This window comes from Mustela nivalis (assembly GCF_964662115.1).
Source record: "Mustela nivalis genome assembly, chromosome: 10".
Lineage (NCBI taxonomy): Eukaryota > Metazoa > Chordata > Mammalia > Carnivora > Mustelidae > Mustela > Mustela nivalis.
The window spans coordinates 87,359,263-87,365,262 of NC_139029.1; positions in this window are offsets into that span (position 1 = coordinate 87,359,263).

The window sequence follows — 6,000 nt, forward strand, 5'->3', positions numbered from 1 at the left end:
TTGGTACATTTATGTATTGATAGAAATATAATCAATCTAATATATAATTTGGAAATTATTCTTTTTTTTTTTAAACACTATTTGAGAGAAAGAGACAAAGAGGGATACCTGGGTGGGTCAGTTGGTTAAGCATCTGCCTTTGGCTCAGGTCATGATCTCAATCCCAGATCGGGATCCCTGCTCAGCAAGGTCCTCACAGCCTCCTGCCCCACCCCCCACTTATACTCTTGTTTTCTCTCTCTCTCTCATAAATGAATTAATTAATTAATTTAAAAAAATCTTAAAAAAAAAAAAAAGCAGAGAGAGAGCACAAAGGGGATGGAGACAGAAAAGCAGGCTCCCTGCTAAACAGGGAGCCCAAGGACAAGGACTGGACAAGGGAGCCCAAGGACAATTCCAGGACCCTAGGATTGTGACTTGAGCTGCCCAGGTGCCCCATTAATTTGGCAGTTATTCTAAAGTAATCTGGTACTCTAAAATGTACGGGTGCCAAACTGATTTTATGGGAATCCATAGATCAAGAGTAACATTTTATGTTACTGTACCTGGTCTTCAAGCACTACTACAGCACACAGGTGCTGGCCAGAGTGAAAAAGTTTCATCCTAAGCTTTATCATCAATGTGAAGAAACTAAACATACATAGTGTTATTAATATTTTAATGATAGTGAAATGTTAATATTTTAATTTAACCTGTTTACATTTTTTGAAATAAATACTCGGCAATTTTTTTCTGTCATATTAATTTAAACTTTTTCAGTGTTTATCGTAGTTAGGTATACAGTCAGTATAAATAAGGTCATTTTTATATTTATATAACCTATAGTGACTTTCGTGTCTTCTTAAAATAGTCATACAATTTTATTTGGATTTTCTCATGGGGGCGCTCTGTATGTGTTCATGAAAATTGTTTTCTATAATCACCACACAGTACCCACTACGTGAACAATTAGGGGGGAAATTAGTTATGTGCTTGTGTGTCTAATATTTGTGAATAAAGCAAAAAGATGCTGATTTCCTTCCATTGTCATTGTCTTATGTCTTTGGTACCCAGATATTATGGTGTTATGTGTTAACTTGTGGATTTCTGTCTAGTATAAAAGATAATTTCAGTGTTATATTTTTAATGCTCTGTAGGATATTAACCAGTTTTATATCTATTAACATATTGAATTTAGCATTCCTTTGAGTGATTATAAGCATTTCCAGTTCTCAAATTATTTTTTGAATCAACTTTACTATTATACTGGCTCCCTAATTGATTAATATTTTGAATAGAACATTGTTTTATATATGTGTGAGGGCCATGTTTTTAAACTTTGAGAATTGTATTTTATAGATCCCATATCACCAATTTGATAAGTAGGAAATCTGAGGCTTTGAAAATTTTGGTGCTAACTTTCACTAGGTTATGACTGAAGGCAGAGTATGAGGACACTTGCTTTTAGAGTCCTTCTGGAGGCTGATTCAGTCATTATCACAAAGTATTTAATGAAGTTTAAAAATGAGATGGATTTCCTCTAGTAATTTCACACACTGATTCTTTATAAGGTACTTCGTTTATGCTTTAGAATTCCACTTTTGAAATATGCTCAGAAAGACATGAATTGTACTGTATCTCTACAGCTGCAGGCAGACATTTATACAAGCTCTCAAAAGCTTAAAAGAGCTTATTTGTCTTCATGAAAGCAGTCTTTTCAAAATACATAACTTTGCTGTTACATATATAAAAAATGGAATAGAAAAGAATTTGTTCCATTTAGAGAAAATAGTATTTCCATGGAGCACTGAATAACTAATTGTGATAACACATTGATCTATTTGTGATTATGTGGAAAATATTGACAAGCAGTCTCCTCCAACAGATGTGTTATCCCAATGGCTCATCTGGATTGTATGTTTTGCCATTCTTACTCTCAAACGTATTTCTAGAGGCTAGAGATAAGATTAGAAACTTTTAGCAACCTAAATATGATTCTGTTTCAGATTCTCAAATGTGTTATGTTGACTAAGGATTCAGATTTCTGCTGGAAATAATAATCACTAATTCGTAAAGTTTGAAAAAGTCCAGTTATTTTTTTATCATTTTTTTGATGAAGCTCCGGAGCTCTTTGCATCACATTATATATACTATTACTTAGTAGTTTGGTAATCTTATATTTCTGAATGTTAACTAACAAGATATATGAGATTTTGAGTCATTCTACTATCCAGTTGTATCTTTGATCTTTAATTTTTGAGCCTTAATAGACAAACATATCCCCCAGTAATTTTTAATTTGCATCATTATCAAGACTGAGTATGTCACTCATAGTATTAAAATTGATGAATGAGGTTTCTGTACTTCCTCACATCATTTCATTTTAAGACATGTAATTAAAAATGATCTTCTAAGCCTTTCCCACAGATTCCATGCTTTAAAACAGTGTCTGATTTATTTTGCTTTATATTGAGTCAAGAATGGAGAGAGTGATTTGGGGTTTACAACACTAGTTGAATTGTATATGTTCTGGACATTTGTAGAAGTGATTTTGTTTTGTTTTGTTTTGTTTGTTTTGTTTTGTTTTGTTTTTACACAAACCCTCTGACCTTTAGATTATCTAAGAGACTCCAAACTAAAAATTCTGCATTTCACATTATTTCTGTCAAGGTATCAATTGCTGCCGGTATTGAGGACTATTAATATCTCTAGACTTTTTTGGAAATTCTGATCATCTGTTAGAAATAATTTTAAGAATTATAAGCAGGGATTCTGAGTATATGGCCAATAGCATGTTTTCTAGTTTATTTTACCTCTAAGTTTACTTGGTAAAGACAGCAAGCAAAAGTGCAGTATACATTTTACACACCGTTTTATGATGTAATAAACGATTAAGTATATATTACCTAACCAAGGAACCTGTGTTTTGAGTGAACAATAGTCGTCCATCCTTAAAAATTTTAGAGAGTATATATGACCTTGGAAAAATCTCATTTCCTTTATCTGTGATATCAGAATTATAACTGTACTTTTTTCAATGAGTTTTATTGAGAATAGAATATTTGAAAATTATAAATTGAATAAGAACAGTTTATAGAGCAAAATACTAGATGAGAATATTGCACTATGAGGGATGCCTGGGTGGCTCAGTCAGTTACACATTTGCCTTTGCTCAGGTCATGATCGCAGGGTCTTGGGATCCAGTCTCATTTCAGGCTCCTTGCTTAGCAGGGAGTCTGCTTCTCCCTTCTGATGCTCCCCCTGCTTGTACACACTCTCTCTCTTTCTCATTCTTTCTCTGGCAAATAAATAAATAAAATATTTTAAAAAAAGAATATTGCAATATGAAATATGACTATATTTTCATAGTATTTTAAGAACAGTTATCTTCATATATGGTATCTTATATATATATAATCAGTATAGTCCTGATTGGTAGATAAAATAATTCTTATTCATACTTTATAAAGAAGGAAATTAAGATTGAAATACTCCTAAAATACTATTGATTTTTTATACTGATAAATTGATACTTATAAGACCTCAAATTCAGAACTTCTGATTCCAAATGAAAAATTCTTTTCATTACACCAAAATGAAAGAACTCAAACCCTTTGAGGGAGAAAAAGTGGCATATAACAACCCCCACCCCCAGTACACACACACACACACACACACACACATATCCCACCAGGAATCTCTTTCCCCCCACTAATTCTGGAAGGCATTTGCTTTTTAGAACCTCAGCAAATCTGAGCATCATTAAACATATGAGTGGCTACTTCAAAAAATAAATACTTAGATAAACTAAGAAAATTAGTAAATATGAGCTGTAAACTTATTTACCCACAAAATATATAAAATGGACATCAGAAGAGAGTATTGAAAGCAGAACCATCAGTGGCAGCCTGAGCTGCTCAATGATGGATCAATTGCAATCAATTACAGATCTGCCTGGGTGGCCTGGAGCAATGCATAAACAATGCATATAATGGATAGACCAGTCACAGAGAGAAAATTCTTAAATTGCCATCTCCTACCCGGCAGCAAGGAATCACATAATTTTTTCTAAGAATGCTGATGATTTTTCCAGCGTAAGTAATGTGTTTAGAGTACCTGAGTTGCATGATTATTTTTTTCAGAATTTGAAATGAATTATTCAAAGATATCTCATAACTTTTATGTTAGTAGTAGAATCATATTGCACAAAGGGATACATGTGGAAAATAAAACGAAAATATGTATGGTTTTTACATTATTTGAATAATTATCTAATATTAACTGATGAAATTGTATAAATTACATAGTGTTTATTACAAAGCAAAAACTCATTTAAACAATTGCTTGCTTATCATGACTTGACTTAAGAATATTCCTTTGCTCTGTCTACCAATCTGAAATTGATATTTTAAATATTTACTAGATCAGATAAATTTCTCCGCTTAAAACACTAAACCACTTAAGCTCAGACAGACATCAGAGTAATACTATATATTATTTGTTCTAACTTCTGCTTTCTGAAATATAGCAAAGACTGGTTAGATGGCTGTCTTGGTCAGTGTTCAGCTGGAGAAACACATTATAAGATACATACACATGAGTATGTGTGTATGTACGTACTTATACATGCTTATACACACAAATATACATACACACATATATACATATATATGTATATATATAATAAATATGCATAGTTATAAGGAATATGTATTTATTATATGTATTATAAGCAATGCATTCTTTCCAGAATTGGTGGGCAGAAAGAAACTCCTGGTAGGGGGGTGTGTATATGTGTGTGTGTGTGTGTGTGTGTGTGTGTGTGTGTGTGTGGCGGGGGTACATATTTATTTTATGGAGCTGGATATGTAATTGTGGGTATTGGCTAAGCAAACCTAAAATCCATGAGGTGAGTCAGGAAGGAAAGGGAAGATCATGAGCAGAGTCGAGTCTCAAACACACAGGCTGAAGCTTGTTGTCCATAGGTCCATAAGGTCCCTTAGAAGGGGTCTCTGTTCTCATTTTTGAGATCTTCTAATTGATAAAGTCAGACCTTTTTGATTCACTTAAAACCAACTGATTAGAGACTTCATTCCCATCTACCAAATCACTTCACAGCTGTACCTGGTAATATTTAATTGAATGAGAGACATTGTGTCCTGTTACAAAAGTACTGCTTTCCTTCTGTCCTCCACCTTTTTTAAGACAATATCACGTGTAGCCACCTCAATCAGAAGCATAGGAGAAAGGCAATTCTGGGGACTGCAATTCAGCTTAGGCCATATTGACATATTAGAAGTCATTCCAGGGGCGCCTGGGTGGCTCAGTGGGTTGAGGCCTCTGGCTTTAGCTCAGGTCATGATCCTAGGTGTTCTGGGATGGAGCCCCGCGTTGGGCTGACTGCTCGGCAGGGAGCCTGCTTCCCTTCCTCTCCCTCTGCTTGTCTCTCTGCCTACTTGTGATTTCTGTCTGTCAAATAAATAAAATCTTAAAAAAAAAAAAAGAAGTCATTCCAGTGGCATTCTTCCTTACTTCTATAATTCTAATACATTTAGCCTTGATAACAGGTTTTTGGGCATGCTTTGAGAAGTTCAATAATTTGCAGGTTACACCAAGATTCATTTGAGGGTCCCTTGGTTTGGCAACCCTCAAATGAACACACTCAAAAGCAGTGTTCTCCAGTGGCAGCGTGGGACTCACTCAGGAGTATGTTCAACTACAAAAATGGCTAAGTTTCTCAATCTGTTTAGAATTCTGTTTCATTGAAATGAGATGAAATTCGAGACTTTATTTATTGTACCTAAAGAAGTGAGAATCCTTTAGTCATCTGAGCTCACTTGAAAAACTTTCATCCTTGGTGGAGAATGATCTTGTTGCTGTCAACAATACCATTTGTCAGTCTCCCTCAGTTTTGTAGTGTTAGGTCTATAAGACATTCGCAGGGAAAAGGCTAATGCAGGCCTTAATAAATATGTTCCTTCAGCAGGCTCTTGGGTCCGAGGACTTCAGAAGGTAGCTCTT